Source organism: Somniosus microcephalus, unplaced genomic scaffold (genome assembly GCF_052327205.1).
Source record: "Somniosus microcephalus isolate GS21.2 unplaced genomic scaffold, FLI_Smic_1.0 scaffold1587, whole genome shotgun sequence".
NCBI lineage: Eukaryota > Metazoa > Chordata > Chondrichthyes > Squaliformes > Somniosidae > Somniosus > Somniosus microcephalus.
This window is the reverse complement of record NW_028226774.1, coordinates 1-25,902: the sequence shown is the minus strand read 5'-3', so window position 1 is coordinate 25,902 and position 25,902 is coordinate 1. Positions and strand designations below refer to the sequence as shown.

The 25,902-nt window shown below is 45.0% G+C and overlaps 1 long non-coding RNA gene across 1 annotated transcript; it reads left to right on the top strand.

The window, feature by feature from the left end:
* The first annotated feature begins 135 nt into the window (after positions 1-135).
* LOC147080452 (uncharacterized) lies at positions 136-23,345 on the top strand. Its single transcript, XR_015077310.1, has 5 exons — positions 136-272; positions 5,874-5,972; positions 11,574-11,672; positions 17,274-17,372; positions 22,974-23,345. It is a non-coding gene; the product is annotated as an uncharacterized LOC147080452 (long non-coding RNA).
* Positions 23,346-25,902: the final 2,557 nt, after the last annotated feature.

The following is a 25,902-nucleotide window of genomic DNA, read 5'->3' as shown; positions in this document are numbered from 1 at the left end:
GTTGTTATATCGGATTGCAAGATCAGTTAGAAAGATTTTTTTTCTTGAATGTGCCTGCACAAAGATTTCAGGGTTTTAGAAACTATTTTTATGATTGTGAAAAGAGAAGGATGTCAGACTCGGGCAACTATTTGTAAGAAATTAACATTGGTTGATCTTCTGTTTCTCCTGAGAATCCCCAAGTGAAAATCGGAGACATGATGAGAAGCCGATAGGAGATGTGCAAGAGTTGCAGATCAGTGAGGAAGCAAACCAACGTCAACATGAACTTGGTAAGAATGGTGACAAAACGTGTCTGTTTTTGAGGAATATTCTGCCAGTTGGACAAAGTGGGTGCCTGACCTATCGAGTTTGAAGTTGAAAGAAAGACCACGAAGCGATAAGATAAAAGGGAGGTGGGGTGGCAGTAATAAATGAAGCACTAGAACATGGGATGATACATGTGGGTTGTACATGTGTTATTGCACTCGCCTGGTTCCATTCTTATCTATCTAATCGTAGCCAGAGAATCACCTGCAACGGCTTCTCTTCCCGCTCCCGCATCGTTACCTCTGGTGTCCCCCAAGGATCTATCCTTGGCCCCCTCCTATTGGTATGTTGCCTCCCTGGTGCAAGGGTCAAGGATGTCTCGGGGCGGCTGCAGGGCACTCTGGAGGGGGAGGGTGAACAACCAGTTGTCGTGGTGCACATAGGTACCAACGATATAGGTAAAAAACGGGATGAGGTCCTAAAAGCTGAATATAGGGAGTTAGGAGGTAAATTAAGAAATAGGACGTCAAAGGTAGTAATCTCAGGATTGCTACCAGTGCCACGTGCTAGTCAGAGTAGAAATAGAAGGATATTTCAGCTGAATACGTGGCTAGAGGAATGGTGCAAGGGGGAGGGATTCAAATTCCTGGGACATTGGAACCGGTTCTGGGGGAGGTGGGACCAGTACAAACTGGACGGTTTGCACCTGGGCGGGACCGGGACCGATGTCCTAGGGGGGAGTGTTTGCTCGTGCTGTTGGGGAGGGTTTAAACTAAAATGGCAGGGGGCTGGGAAACTGTGCAGGGAGACAGAGGAAAGGGAAGCAAGGATAGAAACAAAAGACTGGAAGGATAAAAGCAAAAGTGGAAGGCAGAGAAATCAAGGGTGTAAATCAAACAGGGCTACAGTAAATAATAATTCTAAAAGGACCAAGAGTGTTAAAAAAACAAGCCTGAAGGCTTTGTGTCTTAATGCGAGGAGCATTTGTAATAAGGTGGATGAATTAGCTGCGCAAATAGATGTAAACGGATATGATGTAATTGGAATTACAGAGACATGGCTCCAGGGTGACCAAGGCTAGGAATTCAACATCCAGGGGTATTCAATATTCAGGAAGGACAGGCAAAAAGGAAAAGGAGGTGGGGTAGCATTGCTGGTTAAAGAGGAGATTAACACAATAGTAAGGAAGGATATTAGCTCTGATGATGTGGAATCTGTATGGGTAGAGCTGAGAAATACCAAGGGGCAGAAAACGTTAGTGGGAGTTGTATACAGACCCCCAAACAGTAATGCTGAGGTTGGGGATGGCATTAAACGGGAAATTAGAGACGCGTGCAATAAGGGCACAGCAGTTATCATGGGTGACTTTAATCTACATATAGATTGGGCTAACCAAATTAGTAACAGTACTGTGGAGGAGGAATTCCTAGAGTGTATACGGGATGGTTTCCTGGACCAATATGTCGAGGAACCAACTAGAGATCAGGCCATCTTAGACTAGGTATTATGTAATGAGAAAGGATTAATTAGCAATGTTGTGCGAGGCCCCTTGGGGAGAAGCGATTATAATAGGATAGAATTCGTCATTAAAATGGAGAGTGAAGTAGTTGACTCAGAGACTAGGGTCCTGAATTTAAATAAAGGAAACTACGATGGTATGAGGCGCGAGTTGGCTAGGATGGATTGAGGAACGTTACTTAAAGGGTTCACGGTGGATAGGCAATGGCAAACATTTAAAGACCGCATGGATGAACTACAGAATTTGTTGATCACTGTTTGGCATAAAAATAAAACAATAAAGGTGACTCAACTGTGGCTAACGAGGGAAATTAGGGATAGCATAAGATCCAAGGAGAGGACATATAAATTGGCCAGAAAAAGCAGCAAAACTGAGGATTGGGAGCAGTTTAGGATTCAGCAAAGGAGGACAAAGGGATTAATTAAGAGGGGGGAAATAGAATATGAGAGTAAGCTTGCAGGGAACATAAAAACTGACTGTAAAAGCTTCTATAGATGTGTGAAGAGAAAAAGATTGGTGAAGTCAAGTGTAGGTCCCTTGCAGTCAGAATCAGGGGAATTTATCATGGGGAACAAAGACATGGCTGACCAATTAAATACATCCTTTGTGAAGACAGAAGCAAAGGAGGACACAAATAACCTTCCAGAGATTTTGGGGAACATAGGGTCTAATGAGAGGGAGGAATTGAATGAAATCAGCATTTGTAGGGAAATGGTGTTCGGGAAATTGACGGGATTGAAGGCAGATAAATCCCCAGGGCCTGATAATCTACATCCTAGGGTACTTAAGGAAGTGGCCCTAGAAATAGTAGATGTATTGCTGGTCATCTTCCAAAATTCTATAGACTCTGGAATAGTTCCCATGGATTGGAGGGTAGCTAATGTAACCCCACTATTTTAAAAAGGTGGTAGAGAGAAAATGGGGAATTATAGACCGGTAAGCCTGACATCGGTAGTGGGGAAAATGCTAGAGTCCATTATAAAAGATGTAATAGCAGAGCACTTGGAAAACAGTGACAGGATCGGACAAAGTCAACATGGATTTACAAAAGGTAAATCATGCTTGACTAATCTACTGGAATTTTTTGAGGATGTAACTGGTAGAATAGATAAAGGAGAACCAGTGGATGTGGTGTATTTGGACTTTCAGAAGGCTTTCGACAAGGTCCCGCATAAAAGATTGGCGTGCAAAGTTAAAGCACATGGGATTGTGGGGGTAAGGTACTGACTTGGATAGAGAACTGGTTGGCAGACAGGAAGCAAAGAGTTGGAATAAATGGGTCTTTTTCCGAGTGGCAGGCAGTGACTAGTGGGGTACCTCGGGGATCGGTGCTAGGACCCCAGCTATTCACAATATATATTAATGATCTAGACGAGGGAACTAGATGTAATATCTCCCAAGTTTGCAGACGACACAAAGCTGGGTGGGCGTGTGTGCTGTGAGGAGGATGCAGAGAAACTCCAGTATGATTTGGACAGGTAGGGTGATAGGGCAGATGCATGGCAGATGCAGTATAATGTGGATAAATGCGAGGTTATCCACTTTGGTGACAAAAACAAGAAGAACGGCAATAGATTGGGAAAAGGGGAAGTGCAACGAGACCTGGGTGTCCTTGTGCACCAGTCGCTGAAGGTAAGCATGCAGGTGCAGCAGGCGGTTAAGAAGGCAAATGGTATGTTGGCCTTCATAGCGAGAGGATTCGAGTACAGGAGCAAGGATGTCCTGCTGCAGTTGTACAGGGCCTTGGTGAGACCACACCTTGAGTATTGTGTGCAGTTTTGGTCGCCTTATCTGAGGAAGCATGTTCTTGCCATGGAGGGAGTGCAGCGAAGATTCACCAGACTGATACTTGGGATGGCAGGAATGACGTATGACGAGAGATTGAGTCGATTAGGCTTATATTCGCAAGAGTTTAGAAGAATGAGAGGGGACCTCATTGAAACTTATAAAATTCTAACAGGACTAGACAGACTACATGCAGGAAGGATGTTCCCGATGGCGGTGGAGTCCAGAACCAGGGGTCACAGTCTAAGGATAAGGGGTAAGCCATTTAGGACTGAGATGAGGAGGAATTTCTTCACCCAGAGAGTGGTGAACCTGTGGAATTCTTTACCACAGAAGACAGTTGAGGCCAACTTATTAAATATATTCAAAAAGGAGTTAGATATATTTCTTAAGGCTAAAGGGATCAAGGGATATGGGGAGAAAGCAGGGACAGGGCACTGAATTTGGATGATCAGCCATGATCTCATTAAATGGCGGAACAGGCCTGAGGGGCCGAACGGCCGACTCCTGCTCCTATCTTCTATGTTTCTATTTCTCCTCTACATGTTGCCCCTTGGCGACATCATCCGAAAACACAGCATCAGTTTCCACATGTACGCTGACGACAGCCACTTCTACCTCACTACCACTTCTACCTCACTACCACTTCTCTCAACCCCTCCACGGTATCTAAATTGTCTGACTGCTTGTCCGACAGAGCAGAAATTGTCTCCAAATAAATATTGGGAAGACCGAAGCCATTGTTTTCGGTCCCTGCCACAAACTCCATTCCCTAGCCACGGACTCCATCGCTCTCCCTAACACCTGTCTGAGGCTAAACCACACTGTTCACAAACTTGGTGTCATATCTGACCCTGAAACGAGCTTTCGACCACATATCCGCAGCATAACTAAGAACGCCTATTTCCACCTCCGTAACATCGCCCGTCTCTGCCCTTGCCTCAGCTCATCCGCTGCTGAAACCCTCATCCACGCCTTTGTCACCTCTAGACTTGACTATTCCAACGCACTCCTGGCTGGCATCCCACATTCTACCCTACGTAACCTTGAGGTGATCCAAAATTCGGCTGCCCGTGTCCAAACTCGCACCAAGTCCTGTTCACCCATCACACCTGTGTTCGCTGACCTACATTGGCTCCCGGCTAAGCAGTGCCTCGATTTCAAAATTCTCATCCTTGTTTTCAAATCCCTCCATGGCCTCGCCCCTCCCTATCTCCGTAATCTCCTTGAGCCCCACAACCCCCCGCGATATCTGCGCTCCTCTAATTCTGGCCTCTTGAGCATCCCTGATTATAATCGCTCAACCATTGGTGGCCGTGCCTTCTGTTGCCTAGGCCCTAAGCTCTGGAATTCCCTGCCTGAACCTCTCCGACTCGCTACCTCTGTTTCCTCCTTTATGAAGCTCCTTAAAACCTACCTCTTTGACCAAGCTTTTGGTCACCTGCCCTAATTTCTCCTTATGTGGCTCGGTGTCAAATGTTTTCTCTCTTAATACTCCTGTGAAGCGCCTTGGGACGTTTTACTATGTTAAAGGCGCTATATAAATACAAGTTGTTGTTGTTATTGCACAAAATAACGTGAACAAAATTGATAAGTAAGAGGTCCAAATGCTCTCTGGGCTCGGTGATTTGAAATAATAGCGTTGGCAGAGACGTGACTGATGCTATGGCACGACTGGAAGCTTAACATTTCAAGTTTAACAAAAGATTGAATAACGATAAAATAAGACAGAAGGGATGTGGGGTGGCAGTAATAAATGCAGCACTCAAACATGGGATGATACAAGAGATGGTGGAGAAGCTGAATCCATTTTCTAAGGAGTAAGAAGGGAACTATTACTGTACTGAGAGTATGACAGACTAGCGAATATCGGAAAAGAGATAGGGCAGATGATAGTGAGAAACTGCTGTCATCAGAACCTCTTAATTGGATTACTTTCTGCTGTACATTATCGTCCACATCTTTTGTCCAAAAGCTGCTCAGGCAATACTGAGGGTGCAAACTGGTGTCAACCTGATCAAGGTGAAAATGTGTCGGTGTTTTTGAGGAATATTCCACGTGTTGGACGAAGGGTACGACCCGAAACGTTAACTCTGTTTCTCTCTCCTCGATGCTGCCTGACCTGCTGAGTGTTTCCAGCACTTTCTGTTGTTATATCGGATTGCAAGATCAGTTAGAAAGATTTTTTTTCTTGAATGTGCCTGCACAAAGATTTCAGGGTTTTAGAAACTATTTTTATGATTGTGAAAAGAGAAGGATGTCAGACTCGGGCAACTATTTGTAAGAAATTAACATTGGTTGATCTTCTGTTTCTCCTGAGAATCCCCAAGTGAAAATCGGAGACATGATGAGAAGCCGATAGGAGATGTGCAAGAGTTGCAGATCAGTGAGGAAGCAAACCAACGTCAACATGAACTTGGTAAGAATGGTGACAAAACGTGTCTGTTTTTGAGGAATATTCTGCCAGTTGGACAAAGTGGGTGCCTGACCTATCGAGTTTGAAGTTGAAAGAAAGACCACGAAGCGATAAGATAAAAGGGAGGTGGGGTGGCAGTAATAAATGAAGCACTAGAACATGGGATGATACATGTGGGTTGTACATGTGTTATTGCACTCGCCTGGTTCCATTCTTATCTATCTAATCGTAGCCAGAGAATCACCTGCAACGGCTTCTCTTCCCGCTCCCGCATCGTTACCTCTGGTGTCCCCCAAGGATCTATCCTTGGCCCCCTCCTATTGGTATGTTGCCTCCCTGGTGCAAGGGTCAAGGATGTCTCGGGGCGGCTGCAGGGCACTCTGGAGGGGGAGGGTGAACAACCAGTTGTCGTGGTGCACATAGGTACCAACGATATAGGTAAAAAACGGGATGAGGTCCTAAAAGCTGAATATAGGGAGTTAGGAGGTAAATTAAGAAATAGGACGTCAAAGGTAGTAATCTCAGGATTGCTACCAGTGCCACGTGCTAGTCAGAGTAGAAATAGAAGGATATTTCAGCTGAATACGTGGCTAGAGGAATGGTGCAAGGGGGAGGGATTCAAATTCCTGGGACATTGGAACCGGTTCTGGGGGAGGTGGGACCAGTACAAACTGGACGGTTTGCACCTGGGCGGGACCGGGACCGATGTCCTAGGGGGGAGTGTTTGCTCGTGCTGTTGGGGAGGGTTTAAACTAAAATGGCAGGGGGCTGGGAAACTGTGCAGGGAGACAGAGGAAAGGGAAGCAAGGATAGAAACAAAAGACTGGAAGGATAAAAGCAAAAGTGGAAGGCAGAGAAATCAAGGGTGTAAATCAAACAGGGCTACAGTAAATAATAATTCTAAAAGGACCAAGAGTGTTAAAAAAACAAGCCTGAAGGCTTTGTGTCTTAATGCGAGGAGCATTTGTAATAAGGTGGATGAATTAGCTGCGCAAATAGATGTAAACGGATATGATGTAATTGGAATTACAGAGACATGGCTCCAGGGTGACCAAGGCTAGGAATTCAACATCCAGGGGTATTCAATATTCAGGAAGGACAGGCAAAAAGGAAAAGGAGGTGGGGTAGCATTGCTGGTTAAAGAGGAGATTAACACAATAGTAAGGAAGGATATTAGCTCTGATGATGTGGAATCTGTATGGGTAGAGCTGAGAAATACCAAGGGGCAGAAAACGTTAGTGGGAGTTGTATACAGACCCCCAAACAGTAATGCTGAGGTTGGGGATGGCATTAAACGGGAAATTAGAGACGCGTGCAATAAGGGCACAGCAGTTATCATGGGTGACTTTAATCTACATATAGATTGGGCTAACCAAATTAGTAACAGTACTGTGGAGGAGGAATTCCTAGAGTGTATACGGGATGGTTTCCTGGACCAATATGTCGAGGAACCAACTAGAGATCAGGCCATCTTAGACTAGGTATTATGTAATGAGAAAGGATTAATTAGCAATGTTGTGCGAGGCCCCTTGGGGAGAAGCGATTATAATAGGATAGAATTCGTCATTAAAATGGAGAGTGAAGTAGTTGACTCAGAGACTAGGGTCCTGAATTTAAATAAAGGAAACTACGATGGTATGAGGCGCGAGTTGGCTAGGATGGATTGAGGAACGTTACTTAAAGGGTTCACGGTGGATAGGCAATGGCAAACATTTAAAGACCGCATGGATGAACTACAGAATTTGTTGATCACTGTTTGGCATAAAAATAAAACAATAAAGGTGACTCAACTGTGGCTAACGAGGGAAATTAGGGATAGCATAAGATCCAAGGAGAGGACATATAAATTGGCCAGAAAAAGCAGCAAAACTGAGGATTGGGAGCAGTTTAGGATTCAGCAAAGGAGGACAAAGGGATTAATTAAGAGGGGGGAAATAGAATATGAGAGTAAGCTTGCAGGGAACATAAAAACTGACTGTAAAAGCTTCTATAGATGTGTGAAGAGAAAAAGATTGGTGAAGTCAAGTGTAGGTCCCTTGCAGTCAGAATCAGGGGAATTTATCATGGGGAACAAAGACATGGCTGACCAATTAAATACATCCTTTGTGAAGACAGAAGCAAAGGAGGACACAAATAACCTTCCAGAGATTTTGGGGAACATAGGGTCTAATGAGAGGGAGGAATTGAATGAAATCAGCATTTGTAGGGAAATGGTGTTCGGGAAATTGACGGGATTGAAGGCAGATAAATCCCCAGGGCCTGATAATCTACATCCTAGGGTACTTAAGGAAGTGGCCCTAGAAATAGTAGATGTATTGCTGGTCATCTTCCAAAATTCTATAGACTCTGGAATAGTTCCCATGGATTGGAGGGTAGCTAATGTAACCCCACTATTTTAAAAAGGTGGTAGAGAGAAAATGGGGAATTATAGACCGGTAAGCCTGACATCGGTAGTGGGGAAAATGCTAGAGTCCATTATAAAAGATGTAATAGCAGAGCACTTGGAAAACAGTGACAGGATCGGACAAAGTCAACATGGATTTACAAAAGGTAAATCATGCTTGACTAATCTACTGGAATTTTTTGAGGATGTAACTGGTAGAATAGATAAAGGAGAACCAGTGGATGTGGTGTATTTGGACTTTCAGAAGGCTTTCGACAAGGTCCCGCATAAAAGATTGGCGTGCAAAGTTAAAGCACATGGGATTGTGGGGGTAAGGTACTGACTTGGATAGAGAACTGGTTGGCAGACAGGAAGCAAAGAGTTGGAATAAATGGGTCTTTTTCCGAGTGGCAGGCAGTGACTAGTGGGGTACCTCGGGGATCGGTGCTAGGACCCCAGCTATTCACAATATATATTAATGATCTAGACGAGGGAACTAGATGTAATATCTCCCAAGTTTGCAGACGACACAAAGCTGGGTGGGCGTGTGTGCTGTGAGGAGGATGCAGAGAAACTCCAGTATGATTTGGACAGGTAGGGTGATAGGGCAGATGCATGGCAGATGCAGTATAATGTGGATAAATGCGAGGTTATCCACTTTGGTGACAAAAACAAGAAGAACGGCAATAGATTGGGAAAAGGGGAAGTGCAACGAGACCTGGGTGTCCTTGTGCACCAGTCGCTGAAGGTAAGCATGCAGGTGCAGCAGGCGGTTAAGAAGGCAAATGGTATGTTGGCCTTCATAGCGAGAGGATTCGAGTACAGGAGCAAGGATGTCCTGCTGCAGTTGTACAGGGCCTTGGTGAGACCACACCTTGAGTATTGTGTGCAGTTTTGGTCGCCTTATCTGAGGAAGCATGTTCTTGCCATGGAGGGAGTGCAGCGAAGATTCACCAGACTGATACTTGGGATGGCAGGAATGACGTATGACGAGAGATTGAGTCGATTAGGCTTATATTCGCAAGAGTTTAGAAGAATGAGAGGGGACCTCATTGAAACTTATAAAATTCTAACAGGACTAGACAGACTACATGCAGGAAGGATGTTCCCGATGGCGGTGGAGTCCAGAACCAGGGGTCACAGTCTAAGGATAAGGGGTAAGCCATTTAGGACTGAGATGAGGAGGAATTTCTTCACCCAGAGAGTGGTGAACCTGTGGAATTCTTTACCACAGAAGACAGTTGAGGCCAACTTATTAAATATATTCAAAAAGGAGTTAGATATATTTCTTAAGGCTAAAGGGATCAAGGGATATGGGGAGAAAGCAGGGACAGGGCACTGAATTTGGATGATCAGCCATGATCTCATTAAATGGCGGAACAGGCCTGAGGGGCCGAACGGCCGACTCCTGCTCCTATCTTCTATGTTTCTATTTCTCCTCTACATGTTGCCCCTTGGCGACATCATCCGAAAACACAGCATCAGTTTCCACATGTACGCTGACGACAGCCACTTCTACCTCACTACCACTTCTACCTCACTACCACTTCTCTCAACCCCTCCACGGTATCTAAATTGTCTGACTGCTTGTCCGACAGAGCAGAAATTGTCTCCAAATAAATATTGGGAAGACCGAAGCCATTGTTTTCGGTCCCTGCCACAAACTCCATTCCCTAGCCACGGACTCCATCGCTCTCCCTAACACCTGTCTGAGGCTAAACCACACTGTTCACAAACTTGGTGTCATATCTGACCCTGAAACGAGCTTTCGACCACATATCCGCAGCATAACTAAGAACGCCTATTTCCACCTCCGTAACATCGCCCGTCTCTGCCCTTGCCTCAGCTCATCCGCTGCTGAAACCCTCATCCACGCCTTTGTCACCTCTAGACTTGACTATTCCAACGCACTCCTGGCTGGCATCCCACATTCTACCCTACGTAACCTTGAGGTGATCCAAAATTCGGCTGCCCGTGTCCAAACTCGCACCAAGTCCTGTTCACCCATCACACCTGTGTTCGCTGACCTACATTGGCTCCCGGCTAAGCAGTGCCTCGATTTCAAAATTCTCATCCTTGTTTTCAAATCCCTCCATGGCCTCGCCCCTCCCTATCTCCGTAATCTCCTTGAGCCCCACAACCCCCCGCGATATCTGCGCTCCTCTAATTCTGGCCTCTTGAGCATCCCTGATTATAATCGCTCAACCATTGGTGGCCGTGCCTTCTGTTGCCTAGGCCCTAAGCTCTGGAATTCCCTGCCTGAACCTCTCCGACTCGCTACCTCTGTTTCCTCCTTTATGAAGCTCCTTAAAACCTACCTCTTTGACCAAGCTTTTGGTCACCTGCCCTAATTTCTCCTTATGTGGCTCGGTGTCAAATGTTTTCTCTCTTAATACTCCTGTGAAGCGCCTTGGGACGTTTTACTATGTTAAAGGCGCTATATAAATACAAGTTGTTGTTGTTATTGCACAAAATAACGTGAACAAAATTGATAAGTAAGAGGTCCAAATGCTCTCTGGGCTCGGTGATTTGAAATAATAGCGTTGGCAGAGACGTGACTGATGCTATGGCACGACTGGAAGCTTAACATTTCAAGTTTAACAAAAGATTGAATAACGATAAAATAAGACAGAAGGGATGTGGGGTGGCAGTAATAAATGCAGCACTCAAACATGGGATGATACAAGAGATGGTGGAGAAGCTGAATCCATTTTCTAAGGAGTAAGAAGGGAACTATTACTGTACTGAGAGTATGACAGACTAGCGAATATCGGAAAAGAGATAGGGCAGATGATAGTGAGAAACTGCTGTCATCAGAACCTCTTAATTGGATTACTTTCTGCTGTACATTATCGTCCACATCTTTTGTCCAAAAGCTGCTCAGGCAATACTGAGGGTGCAAACTGGTGTCAACCTGATCAAGGTGAAAATGTGTCGGTGTTTTTGAGGAATATTCCACGTGTTGGACGAAGGGTACGACCCGAAACGTTAACTCTGTTTCTCTCTCCTCGATGCTGCCTGACCTGCTGAGTGTTTCCAGCACTTTCTGTTGTTATATCGGATTGCAAGATCAGTTAGAAAGATTTTTTTTCTTGAATGTGCCTGCACAAAGATTTCAGGGTTTTAGAAACTATTTTTATGATTGTGAAAAGAGAAGGATGTCAGACTCTGGCAACTATTTGTAAGAAATTAACATTGGTTGATCTTCTGTTTCTCCTGAGAATCCCCAAGTGAAAATCGGAGACATGATGAGAAGCCGATAGGAGATGTGCAAGAGTTGCAGATCAGTGAGGAAGCAAACCAACGTCAACATGAACTTGGTAAGAATGGTGACAAAACGTGTCTGTTTTTGAGGAATATTCTGCCAGTTGGACAAAGTGGGTGCCTGACCTATCGAGTTTGAAGTTGAAAGAAAGACCACGAAGCGATAAGATAAAAGGGAGGTGGGGTGGCAGTAATAAATGAAGCACTAGAACATGGGATGATACATGTGGGTTGTACATGTGTTATTGCACTCGCCTGGTTCCATTCTTATCTATCTAATCGTAGCCAGAGAATCACCTGCAACGGCTTCTCTTCCCGCTCCCGCATCGTTACCTCTGGTGTCCCCCAAGGATCTATCCTTGGCCCCCTCCTATTGGTATGTTGCCTCCCTGGTGCAAGGGTCAAGGATGTCTCGGGGCGGCTGCAGGGCACTCTGGAGGGGGAGGGTGAACAACCAGTTGTCGTGGTGCACATAGGTACCAACGATATAGGTAAAAAACGGGATGAGGTCCTAAAAGCTGAATATAGGGAGTTAGGAGGTAAATTAAGAAATAGGACGTCAAAGGTAGTAATCTCAGGATTGCTACCAGTGCCACGTGCTAGTCAGAGTAGAAATAGAAGGATATTTCAGCTGAATACGTGGCTAGAGGAATGGTGCAAGGGGGAGGGATTCAAATTCCTGGGACATTGGAACCGGTTCTGGGGGAGGTGGGACCAGTACAAACTGGACGGTTTGCACCTGGGCGGGACCGGGACCGATGTCCTAGGGGGGAGTGTTTGCTCGTGCTGTTGGGGAGGGTTTAAACTAAAATGGCAGGGGGCTGGGAAACTGTGCAGGGAGACAGAGGAAAGGGAAGCAAGGATAGAAACAAAAGACTGGAAGGATAAAAGCAAAAGTGGAAGGCAGAGAAATCAAGGGTGTAAATCAAACAGGGCTACAGTAAATAATAATTCTAAAAGGACCAAGAGTGTTAAAAAAACAAGCCTGAAGGCTTTGTGTCTTAATGCGAGGAGCATTTGTAATAAGGTGGATGAATTAGCTGCGCAAATAGATGTAAACGGATATGATGTAATTGGAATTACAGAGACATGGCTCCAGGGTGACCAAGGCTAGGAATTCAACATCCAGGGGTATTCAATATTCAGGAAGGACAGGCAAAAAGGAAAAGGAGGTGGGGTAGCATTGCTGGTTAAAGAGGAGATTAACACAATAGTAAGGAAGGATATTAGCTCTGATGATGTGGAATCTGTATGGGTAGAGCTGAGAAATACCAAGGGGCAGAAAACGTTAGTGGGAGTTGTATACAGACCCCCAAACAGTAATGCTGAGGTTGGGGATGGCATTAAACGGGAAATTAGAGACGCGTGCAATAAGGGCACAGCAGTTATCATGGGTGACTTTAATCTACATATAGATTGGGCTAACCAAATTAGTAACAGTACTGTGGAGGAGGAATTCCTAGAGTGTATACGGGATGGTTTCCTGGACCAATATGTCGAGGAACCAACTAGAGATCAGGCCATCTTAGACTAGGTATTATGTAATGAGAAAGGATTAATTAGCAATGTTGTGCGAGGCCCCTTGGGGAGAAGCGATTATAATAGGATAGAATTCGTCATTAAAATGGAGAGTGAAGTAGTTGACTCAGAGACTAGGGTCCTGAATTTAAATAAAGGAAACTACGATGGTATGAGGCGCGAGTTGGCTAGGATGGATTGAGGAACGTTACTTAAAGGGTTCACGGTGGATAGGCAATGGCAAACATTTAAAGACCGCATGGATGAACTACAGAATTTGTTGATCACTGTTTGGCATAAAAATAAAACAATAAAGGTGACTCAACTGTGGCTAACGAGGGAAATTAGGGATAGCATAAGATCCAAGGAGAGGACATATAAATTGGCCAGAAAAAGCAGCAAAACTGAGGATTGGGAGCAGTTTAGGATTCAGCAAAGGAGGACAAAGGGATTAATTAAGAGGGGGGAAATAGAATATGAGAGTAAGCTTGCAGGGAACATAAAAACTGACTGTAAAAGCTTCTATAGATGTGTGAAGAGAAAAAGATTGGTGAAGTCAAGTGTAGGTCCCTTGCAGTCAGAATCAGGGGAATTTATCATGGGGAACAAAGACATGGCTGACCAATTAAATACATCCTTTGTGAAGACAGAAGCAAAGGAGGACACAAATAACCTTCCAGAGATTTTGGGGAACATAGGGTCTAATGAGAGGGAGGAATTGAATGAAATCAGCATTTGTAGGGAAATGGTGTTCGGGAAATTGACGGGATTGAAGGCAGATAAATCCCCAGGGCCTGATAATCTACATCCTAGGGTACTTAAGGAAGTGGCCCTAGAAATAGTAGATGTATTGCTGGTCATCTTCCAAAATTCTATAGACTCTGGAATAGTTCCCATGGATTGGAGGGTAGCTAATGTAACCCCACTATTTTAAAAAGGTGGTAGAGAGAAAATGGGGAATTATAGACCGGTAAGCCTGACATCGGTAGTGGGGAAAATGCTAGAGTCCATTATAAAAGATGTAATAGCAGAGCACTTGGAAAACAGTGACAGGATCGGACAAAGTCAACATGGATTTACAAAAGGTAAATCATGCTTGACTAATCTACTGGAATTTTTTGAGGATGTAACTGGTAGAATAGATAAAGGAGAACCAGTGGATGTGGTGTATTTGGACTTTCAGAAGGCTTTCGACAAGGTCCCGCATAAAAGATTGGCGTGCAAAGTTAAAGCACATGGGATTGTGGGGGTAAGGTACTGACTTGGATAGAGAACTGGTTGGCAGACAGGAAGCAAAGAGTTGGAATAAATGGGTCTTTTTCCGAGTGGCAGGCAGTGACTAGTGGGGTACCTCGGGGATCGGTGCTAGGACCCCAGCTATTCACAATATATATTAATGATCTAGACGAGGGAACTAGATGTAATATCTCCCAAGTTTGCAGACGACACAAAGCTGGGTGGGCGTGTGTGCTGTGAGGAGGATGCAGAGAAACTCCAGTATGATTTGGACAGGTAGGGTGATAGGGCAGATGCATGGCAGATGCAGTATAATGTGGATAAATGCGAGGTTATCCACTTTGGTGACAAAAACAAGAAGAACGGCAATAGATTGGGAAAAGGGGAAGTGCAACGAGACCTGGGTGTCCTTGTGCACCAGTCGCTGAAGGTAAGCATGCAGGTGCAGCAGGCGGTTAAGAAGGCAAATGGTATGTTGGCCTTCATAGCGAGAGGATTCGAGTACAGGAGCAAGGATGTCCTGCTGCAGTTGTACAGGGCCTTGGTGAGACCACACCTTGAGTATTGTGTGCAGTTTTGGTCGCCTTATCTGAGGAAGCATGTTCTTGCCATGGAGGGAGTGCAGCGAAGATTCACCAGACTGATACTTGGGATGGCAGGAATGACGTATGACGAGAGATTGAGTCGATTAGGCTTATATTCGCAAGAGTTTAGAAGAATGAGAGGGGACCTCATTGAAACTTATAAAATTCTAACAGGACTAGACAGACTACATGCAGGAAGGATGTTCCCGATGGCGGTGGAGTCCAGAACCAGGGGTCACAGTCTAAGGATAAGGGGTAAGCCATTTAGGACTGAGATGAGGAGGAATTTCTTCACCCAGAGAGTGGTGAACCTGTGGAATTCTTTACCACAGAAGACAGTTGAGGCCAACTTATTAAATATATTCAAAAAGGAGTTAGATATATTTCTTAAGGCTAAAGGGATCAAGGGATATGGGGAGAAAGCAGGGACAGGGCACTGAATTTGGATGATCAGCCATGATCTCATTAAATGGCGGAACAGGCCTGAGGGGCCGAACGGCCGACTCCTGCTCCTATCTTCTATGTTTCTATTTCTCCTCTACATGTTGCCCCTTGGCGACATCATCCGAAAACACAGCATCAGTTTCCACATGTACGCTGACGACAGCCACTTCTACCTCACTACCACTTCTACCTCACTACCACTTCTCTCAACCCCTCCACGGTATCTAAATTGTCTGACTGCTTGTCCGACAGAGCAGAAATTGTCTCCAAATAAATATTGGGAAGACCGAAGCCATTGTTTTCGGTCCCTGCCACAAACTCCATTCCCTAGCCACGGACTCCATCGCTCTCCCTAACACCTGTCTGAGGCTAAACCACACTGTTCACAAACTTGGTGTCATATCTGACCCTGAAACGAGCTTTCGACCACATATCCGCAGCATAACTAAGAACGCCTATTTCCACCTCCGTAACATCGCCCGTCTCTGCCCTTGCCTCAGCTCATCCGCTGCTGAAACCCTCATCCACGCCTTTGTCACCTCTAGACTTGACTATTCCAACGCACTCCTGGCTGGCATCCCACATTCTACCCTACGTAACCTTGAGGTGATCCAAAATTCGGCTGCCCGTGTCCAAACTCGCACCAAGTCCTGTTCACCCATCACACCTGTGTTCGCTGACCTACATTGGCTCCCGGCTAAGCAGTGCCTCGATTTCAAAATTCTCATCCTTGTTTTCAAATCCCTCCATGGCCTCGCCCCTCCCTATCTCCGTAATCTCCTTGAGCCCCACAACCCCCCGCGATATCTGCGCTCCTCTAATTCTGGCCTCTTGAGCATCCCTGATTATAATCGCTCAACCATTGGTGGCCGTGCCTTCTGTTGCCTAGGCCCTAAGCTCTGGAATTCCCTGCCTGAACCTCTCCGACTCGCTACCTCTGTTTCCTCCTTTATGAAGCTCCTTAAAACCTACCTCTTTGACCAAGCTTTTGGTCACCTGCCCTAATTTCTCCTTATGTGGCTCGGTGTCAAATGTTTTCTCTCTTAATACTCCTGTGAAGCGCCTTGGGACGTTTTACTATGTTAAAGGCGCTATATAAATACAAGTTGTTGTTGTTATTGCACAAAATAACGTGAACAAAATTGATAAGTAAGAGGTCCAAATGCTCTCTGGGCTCGGTGATTTGAAATAATAGCGTTGGCAGAGACGTGACTGATGCTATGGCACGACTGGAAGCTTAACATTTCAAGTTTAACAAAAGATTGAATAACGATAAAATAAGACAGAAGGGATGTGGGGTGGCAGTAATAAATGCAGCACTCAAACATGGGATGATACAAGAGATGGTGGAGAAGCTGAATCCATTTTCTAAGGAGTAAGAAGGGAACTATTACTGTACTGAGAGTATGACAGACTAGCGAATATCGGAAAAGAGATAGGGCAGATGATAGTGAGAAACTGCTGTCATCAGAACCTCTTAATTGGATTACTTTCTGCTGTACATTATCGTCCACATCTTTTGTCCAAAAGCTGCTCAGGCAATACTGAGGGTGCAAACTGGTGTCAACCTGATCAAGGTGAAAATGTGTCGGTGTTTTTGAGGAATATTCCACGTGTTGGACGAAGGGTACGACCCGAAACGTTAACTCTGTTTCTCTCTCCTCGATGCTGCCTGACCTGCTGAGTGTTTCCAGCACTTTCTGTTGTTATATCGGATTGCAAGATCAGTTAGAAAGATTTTTTTTCTTGAATGTGCCTGCACAAAGATTTCAGGGTTTTAGAAACTATTTTTATGATTGTGAAAAGAGAAGGATGTCAGACTCGGGCAACTATTTGTAAGAAATTAACATTGGTTGATCTTCTGTTTCTCCTGAGAATCCCCAAGTGAAAATCGGAGACATGATGAGAAGCCGATAGGAGATGTGCAAGAGTTGCAGATCAGTGAGGAAGCAAACCAACGTCAACATGAACTTGGTAAGAATGGTGACAAAACGTGTCTGTTTTTGAGGAATATTCTGCCAGTTGGACAAAGTGGGTGCCTGACCTATCGAGTTTGAAGTTGAAAGAAAGACCACGAAGCGATAAGATAAAAGGGAGGTGGGGTGGCAGTAATAAATGAAGCACTAGAACATGGGATGATACATGTGGGTTGTACATGTGTTATTGCACTCGCCTGGTTCCATTCTTATCTATCTAATCGTAGCCAGAGAATCACCTGCAACGGCTTCTCTTCCCGCTCCCGCATCGTTACCTCTGGTGTCCCCCAAGGATCTATCCTTGGCCCCCTCCTATTGGTATGTTGCCTCCCTGGTGCAAGGGTCAAGGATGTCTCGGGGCGGCTGCAGGGCACTCTGGAGGGGGAGGGTGAACAACCAGTTGTCGTGGTGCACATAGGTACCAACGATATAGGTAAAAAACGGGATGAGGTCCTAAAAGCTGAATATAGGGAGTTAGGAGGTAAATTAAGAAATAGGACGTCAAAGGTAGTAATCTCAGGATTGCTACCAGTGCCACGTGCTAGTCAGAGTAGAAATAGAAGGATATTTCAGCTGAATACGTGGCTAGAGGAATGGTGCAAGGGGGAGGGATTCAAATTCCTGGGACATTGGAACCGGTTCTGGGGGAGGTGGGACCAGTACAAACTGGACGGTTTGCACCTGGGCGGGACCGGGACCGATGTCCTAGGGGGGAGTGTTTGCTCGTGCTGTTGGGGAGGGTTTAAACTAAAATGGCAGGGGGCTGGGAAACTGTGCAGGGAGACAGAGGAAAGGGAAGCAAGGATAGAAACAAAAGACTGGAAGGATAAAAGCAAAAGTGGAAGGCAGAGAAATCAAGGGTGTAAATCAAACAGGGCTACAGTAAATAATAATTCTAAAAGGACCAAGAGTGTTAAAAAAACAAGCCTGAAGGCTTTGTGTCTTAATGCGAGGAGCATTTGTAATAAGGTGGATGAATTAGCTGCGCAAATAGATGTAAACGGATATGATGTAATTGGAATTACAGAGACATGGCTCCAGGGTGACCAAGGCTAGGAATTCAACATCCAGGGGTATTCAATATTCAGGAAGGACAGGCAAAAAGGAAAAGGAGGTGGGGTAGCATTGCTGGTTAAAGAGGAGATTAACACAATAGTAAGGAAGGATATTAGCTCTGATGATGTGGAATCTGTATGGGTAGAGCTGAGAAATACCAAGGGGCAGAAAACGTTAGTGGGAGTTGTATACAGACCCCCAAACAGTAATGCTGAGGTTGGGGATGGCATTAAACGGGAAATTAGAGACGCGTGCAATAAGGGCACAGCAGTTATCATGGGTGACTTTAATCTACATATAGATTGGGCTAACCAAATTAGTAACAGTACTGTGGAGGAGGAATTCCTAGAGTGTATACGGGATGGTTTCCTGGACCAATATGTCGAGGAACCAACTAGAGATCAGGCCATCTTAGACTAGGTATTATGTAATGAGAAAGGATTAATTAGCAATGTTGTGCGAGGCCCCTTGGGGAGAAGCGATTATAATAGGATAGAATTCGTCATTAAAATGGAGAGTGAAGTAGTTGACTCAGAGACTAGGGTCCTGAATTTAAATAAAGGAAACTACGATGGTATGAGGCGCGAGTTGGCTAGGATGGATTGAGGAACGTTACTTAAAGGGTTCACGGTGGATAGGCAATGGCAAACATTTAAAGACCGCATGGATGAACTACAGAATTTGTTGATCACTGTTTGGCATAAAAATAAAACAATAAAGGTGACTCAACTGTGGCTAACGAGGGAAATTAGGGATAGCATAAGATCCAAGGAGAGGACATATAAATTGGCCAGAAAAAGCAGCAAAACTGAGGATTGGGAGCAGTTTAGGATTCAGCAAAGGAGGACAAAGGGATTAATTAAGAGGGGGGAAATAGAATATGAGAGTAAGCTTGCAGGGAACATAAAAACTGACTGTAAAAGCTTCTATAGATGTGTGAAGAGAAAAAGATTGGTGAAGTCAAGTGTAGGTCCCTTGCAGTCAGAATCAGGGGAATTTATCATGGGGAACAAAGACATGGCTGACCAATTAAATACATCCTTTGTGAAGACAGAAGCAAAGGAGGACACAAATAACCTTCCAGAGATTTTGGGGAACATAGGGTCTAATGAGAGGGAGGAATTGAATGAAATCAGCATTTGTAGGGAAATGGTGTTCGGGAAATTGACGGGATTGAAGGCAGATAAATCCCCAGGGCCTGATAATCTACATCCTAGGGTACTTAAGGAAGTGGCCCTAGAAATAGTAGATGTATTGCTGGTCATCTTCCAAAATTCTATAGACTCTGGAATAGTTCCCATGGATTGGAGGGTAGCTAATGTAACCCCACTATTTTAAAAAGGTGGTAGAGAGAAAATGGGGAATTATAGACCGGTAAGCCTGACATCGGTAGTGGGGAAAATGCTAGAGTCCATTATAAAAGATGTAATAGCAGAGCACTTGGAAAACAGTGACAGGATCGGACAAAGTCAACATGGATTTACAAAAGGTAAATCATGCTTGACTAATCTACTGGAATTTTTTGAGGATGTAACTGGTAGAATAGATAAAGGAGAACCAGTGGATGTGGTGTATTTGGACTTTCAGAAGGCTTTCGACAAGGTCCCGCATAAAAGATTGGCGTGCAAAGTTAAAGCACATGGGATTGTGGGGGTAAGGTACTGACTTGGATAGAGAACTGGTTGGCAGACAGGAAGCAAAGAGTTGGAATAAATGGGTCTTTTTCCGAGTGGCAGGCAGTGACTAGTGGGGTACCTCGGGGATCGGTGCTAGGACCCCAGCTATTCACAATATATATTAATGATCTAGACGAGGGAACTAGATGTAATATCTCCCAAGTTTGCAGACGACACAAAGCTGGGTGGGCGTGTGTGCTGTGAGGAGGATGCAGAGAAACTCCAGTATGATTTGGACAGGTAGGGTGATAGGGCAGATGCATGGCAGATGCAGTATAATGTGGATAAATGCGAGGTTATCCACTTTGGTGACAAAAACAAGAAGAACGGCAATAGATTGGGAAAAGGGGAAGTGCAACGAGACCTGGGTGTCCTTGTGCACCAGTCGCTGAAGGTAAGCATGCAGGTGCAGCAGGCGGTTAAGAAGGCAAATGGTATGTTGGCCTTCATAGCGAGAGGATTCGAGTACAGGAGCAAGGATGTCCTGCTGCAGTTGTACAGGGCCTTGGTGAGACCACACCTTGAGTATTGTGTGCAGTTTTGGTCGCCTTATCTGAGGAAGCATGTTCTTGCCATGGAGGGAGTGCAGCGAAGATTCACCAGACTGATACTTGGGATGGCAGGAATGACGTATGACGAGAGATTGAGTCGATTAGGCTTATATTCGCAAGAGTTTAGAAGAATGAGAGGGGACCTCATTGAAACTTATAAAATTCTAACAGGACTAGACAGACTACATGCAGGAAGGATGTTCCCGATGGCGGTGGAGTCCAGAACCAGGGGTCACAGTCTAAGGATAAGGGGTAAGCCATTTAGGACTGAGATGAGGAGGAATTTCTTCACCCAGAGAGTGGTGAACCTGTGGAATTCTTTACCACAGAAGACAGTTGAGGCCAACTTATTAAATATATTCAAAAAGGAGTTAGATATATTTCTTAAGGCTAAAGGGATCAAGGGATATGGGGAGAAAGCAGGGACAGGGCACTGAATTTGGATGATCAGCCATGATCTCATTAAATGGCGGAACAGGCCTGAGGGGCCGAACGGCCGACTCCTGCTCCTATCTTCTATGTTTCTATTTCTCCTCTACATGTTGCCCCTTGGCGACATCATCCGAAAACACAGCATCAGTTTCCACATGTACGCTGACGACAGCCACTTCTACCTCACTACCACTTCTACCTCACTACCACTTCTCTCAACCCCTCCACGGTATCTAAATTGTCTGACTGCTTGTCCGACAGAGCAGAAATTGTCTCCAAATAAATATTGGGAAGACCGAAGCCATTGTTTTCGGTCCCTGCCACAAACTCCATTCCCTAGCCACGGACTCCATCGCTCTCCCTAACACCTGTCTGAGGCTAAACCACACTGTTCACAAACTTGGTGTCATATCTGACCCTGAAACGAGCTTTCGACCACATATCCGCAGCATAACTAAGAACGCCTATTTCCACCTCCGTAACATCGCCCGTCTCTGCCCTTGCCTCAGCTCATCCGCTGCTGAAACCCTCATCCACGCCTTTGTCACCTCTAGACTTGACTATTCCAACGCACTCCTGGCTGGCATCCCACATTCTACCCTACGTAACCTTGAGGTGATCCAAAATTCGGCTGCCCGTGTCCAAACTCGCACCAAGTCCTGTTCACCCATCACACCTGTGTTCGCTGACCTACATTGGCTCCCGGCTAAGCAGTGCCTCGATTTCAAAATTCTCATCCTTGTTTTCAAATCCCTCCATGGCCTCGCCCCTCCCTATCTCCGTAATCTCCTTGAGCCCCACAACCCCCCGCGATATCTGCGCTCCTCTAATTCTGGCCTCTTGAGCATCCCTGATTATAATCGCTCAACCATTGGTGGCCGTGCCTTCTGTTGCCTAGGCCCTAAGCTCTGGAATTCCCTGCCTGAACCTCTCCGACTCGCTACCTCTGTTTCCTCCTTTATGAAGCTCCTTAAAACCTACCTCTTTGACCAAGCTTTTGGTCACCTGCCCTAATTTCTCCTTATGTGGCTCGGTGTCAAATGTTTTCTCTCTTAATACTCCTGTGAAGCGCCTTGGGACGTTTTACTATGTTAAAGGCGCTATATAAATACAAGTTGTTGTTGTTATTGCACAAAATAACGTGAACAAAATTGATAAGTAAGAGGTCCAAATGCTCTCTGGGCTCGGTGATTTGAAATAATAGCGTTGGCAGAGACGTGACTGATGCTATGGCACGACTGGAAGCTTAACATTTCAAGTTTAACAAAAGATTGAATAACGATAAAATAAGACAGAAGGGATGTGGGGTGGCAGTAATAAATGCAGCACTCAAACATGGGATGATACAAGAGATGGTGGAGAAGCTGAATCCATTTTCTAAGGAGTAAGAAGGGAACTATTACTGTACTGAGAGTATGACAGACTAGCGAATATCGGAAAAGAGATAGGGCAGATGATAGTGAGAAACTGCTGTCATCAGAACCTCTTAATTGGATTACTTTCTGCTGTACATTATCGTCCACATCTTTTGTCCAAAAGCTGCTCAGGCAATACTGAGGGTGCAAACTGGTGTCAACCTGATCAAGGTGAAAATGTGTCGGTGTTTTTGAGGAATATTCCACGTGTTGGACGAAGGGTACGACCCGAAACGTTAACTCTGTTTCTCTCTCCTCGATGCTGCCTGACCTGCTGAGTGTTTCCAGCACTTTCTGTTGTTATATCGGATTGCAAGATCAGTTAGAAAGATTTTTTTTCTTGAATGTGCCTGCACAAAGATTTCAGGGTTTTAGAAACTATTTTTATGATTGTGAAAAGAGAAGGATGTCAGACTCGGGCAACTATTTGTAAGAAATTAACATTGGTTGATCTTCTGTTTCTCCTGAGAATCCCCAAGTGAAAATCGGAGACATGATGAGAAGCCGATAGGAGATGTGCAAGAGTTGCAGATCAGTGAGGAAGCAAACCAACGTCAACATGAACTTGGTAAGAATGGTGACAAAACGTGTCTGTTTTTGAGGAATATTCTGCCAGTTGGACAAAGTGGGTGCCTGACCTATCGAGTTTGAAGTTGAAAGAAAGACCACGAAGCGATAAGATAAAAGGGAGGTGGGGTGGCAGTAATAAATGAAGCACTAGAACATGGGATGATACATGTGGGTTGTACATGTGTTATTGCACTCGCCTGGTTCCATTCTTATCTATCTAATCGTAGCCAGAGAATCACCTGCAACGGCTTCTCTTCCCGCTCCCGCATCGTTACCTCTGGTGTCCCCCAAGGATCTATCCTTGGCCCCCTCCTATTGGTATGTTGCCTCCCTGGTGCAAGGGTCAAGGATGTCTCGGGGCGGCTGCAGGGCACTCTGGAGGGGGAGGGTGAACAACCAGTTGTCGTGGTGCACATAGGTACCAACGATATAGGTAAAAAACGGGATGAGGTCCTAAAAGCTGAATATAGGGAGTTAGGAGGTAAATTAAGAAATAGGACGTCAAAGGTAGTAATCTCAGGATTGCTACCAGTGCCACGTGCTAGTCAGAGTAGAAATAGAAGGATATTTCAGCTGAATACGTGGCTAGAGGAATGGTGCAAGGGGGAGGGATTCAAATTCCTGGGACATTGGAACCGGTTCTGGGGGAGGTGGGACCAGTACAAACTGGACGGTTTGCACCTGGGCGGGACCGGGACCGATGTCCTAGGGGGGAGTGTTTGCTCGTGCTGTTGGGGAGGGTTTAAACTAAAATGGCAGGGGGCTGGGAAACTGTGCAGGGAGACAGAGGAAAGGGAAGCAAGGATAGAAACAAAAGACTGGAAGGATAAAAGCAAAAGTGGAAGGCAGAGAAATCAAGGGTGTAAATCAAACAGGGCTACAGTAAATAATAATTCTAAAAGGACCAAGAGTGTTAAAAAAACAAGCCTGAAGGCTTTGTGTCTTAATGCGAGGAGCATTTGTAATAAGGTGGATGAATTAGCTGCGCAAATAGATGTAAACGGATATGATGTAATTGGAATTACAGAGACATGGCTCCAGGGTGACCAAGGCTAGGAATTCAACATCCAGGGGTATTCAATATTCAGGAAGGACAGGCAAAAAGGAAAAGGAGGTGGGGTAGCATTGCTGGTTAAAGAGGAGATTAACACAATAGTAAGGAAGGATATTAGCTCTGATGATGTGGAATCTGTATGGGTAGAGCTGAGAAATACCAAGGGGCAGAAAACGTTAGTGGGAGTTGTATACAGACCCCCAAACAGTAATGCTGAGGTTGGGGATGGCATTAAACGGGAAATTAGAGACGCGTGCAATAAGGGCACAGCAGTTATCATGGGTGACTTTAATCTACATATAGATTGGGCTAACCAAATTAGTAACAGTACTGTGGAGGAGGAATTCCTAGAGTGTATACGGGATGGTTTCCTGGACCAATATGTCGAGGAACCAACTAGAGATCAGGCCATCTTAGACTAGGTATTATGTAATGAGAAAGGATTAATTAGCAATGTTGTGCGAGGCCCCTTGGGGAGAAGCGATTATAATAGGATAGAATTCGTCATTAAAATGGAGAGTGAAGTAGTTGACTCAGAGACTAGGGTCCTGAATTTAAATAAAGGAAACTACGATGGTATGAGGCGCGAGTTGGCTAGGATGGATTGAGGAACGTTACTTAAAGGGTTCACGGTGGATAGGCAATGGCAAACATTTAAAGACCGCATGGATGAACTACAGAATTTGTTGATCACTGTTTGGCATAAAAATAAAACAATAAAGGTGACTCAACTGTGGCTAACGAGGGAAATTAGGGATAGCATAAGATCCAAGGAGAGGACATATAAATTGGCCAGAAAAAGCAGCAAAACTGAGGATTGGGAGCAGTTTAGGATTCAGCAAAGGAGGACAAAGGGATTAATTAAGAGGGGGGAAATAGAATATGAGAGTAAGCTTGCAGGGAACATAAAAACTGACTGTAAAAGCTTCTATAGATGTGTGAAGAGAAAAAGATTGGTGAAGTCAAGTGTAGGTCCCTTGCAGTCAGAATCAGGGGAATTTATCATGGGGAACAAAGACATGGCTGACCAATTAAATACATCCTTTGTGAAGACAGAAGCAAAGGAGGACACAAATAACCTTCCAGAGATTTTGGGGAACATAGGGTCTAATGAGAGGGAGGAATTGAATGAAATCAGCATTTGTAGGGAAATGGTGTTCGGGAAATTGACGGGATTGAAGGCAGATAAATCCCCAGGGCCTGATAATCTACATCCTAGGGTACTTAAGGAAGTGGCCCTAGAAATAGTAGATGTATTGCTGGTCATCTTCCAAAATTCTATAGACTCTGGAATAGTTCCCATGGATTGGAGGGTAGCTAATGTAACCCCACTATTTTAAAAAGGTGGTAGAGAGAAAATGGGGAATTATAGACCGGTAAGCCTGACATCGGTAGTGGGGAAAATGCTAGAGTCCATTATAAAAGATGTAATAGCAGAGCACTTGGAAAACAGTGACAGGATCGGACAAAGTCAACATGGATTTACAAAAGGTAAATCATGCTTGACTAATCTACTGGAATTTTTTGAGGATGTAACTGGTAGAATAGATAAAGGAGAACCAGTGGATGTGGTGTATTTGGACTTTCAGAAGGCTTTCGACAAGGTCCCGCATAAAAGATTGGCGTGCAAAGTTAAAGCACATGGGATTGTGGGGGTAAGGTACTGACTTGGATAGAGAACTGGTTGGCAGACAGGAAGCAAAGAGTTGGAATAAATGGGTCTTTTTCCGAGTGGCAGGCAGTGACTAGTGGGGTACCTCGGGGATCGGTGCTA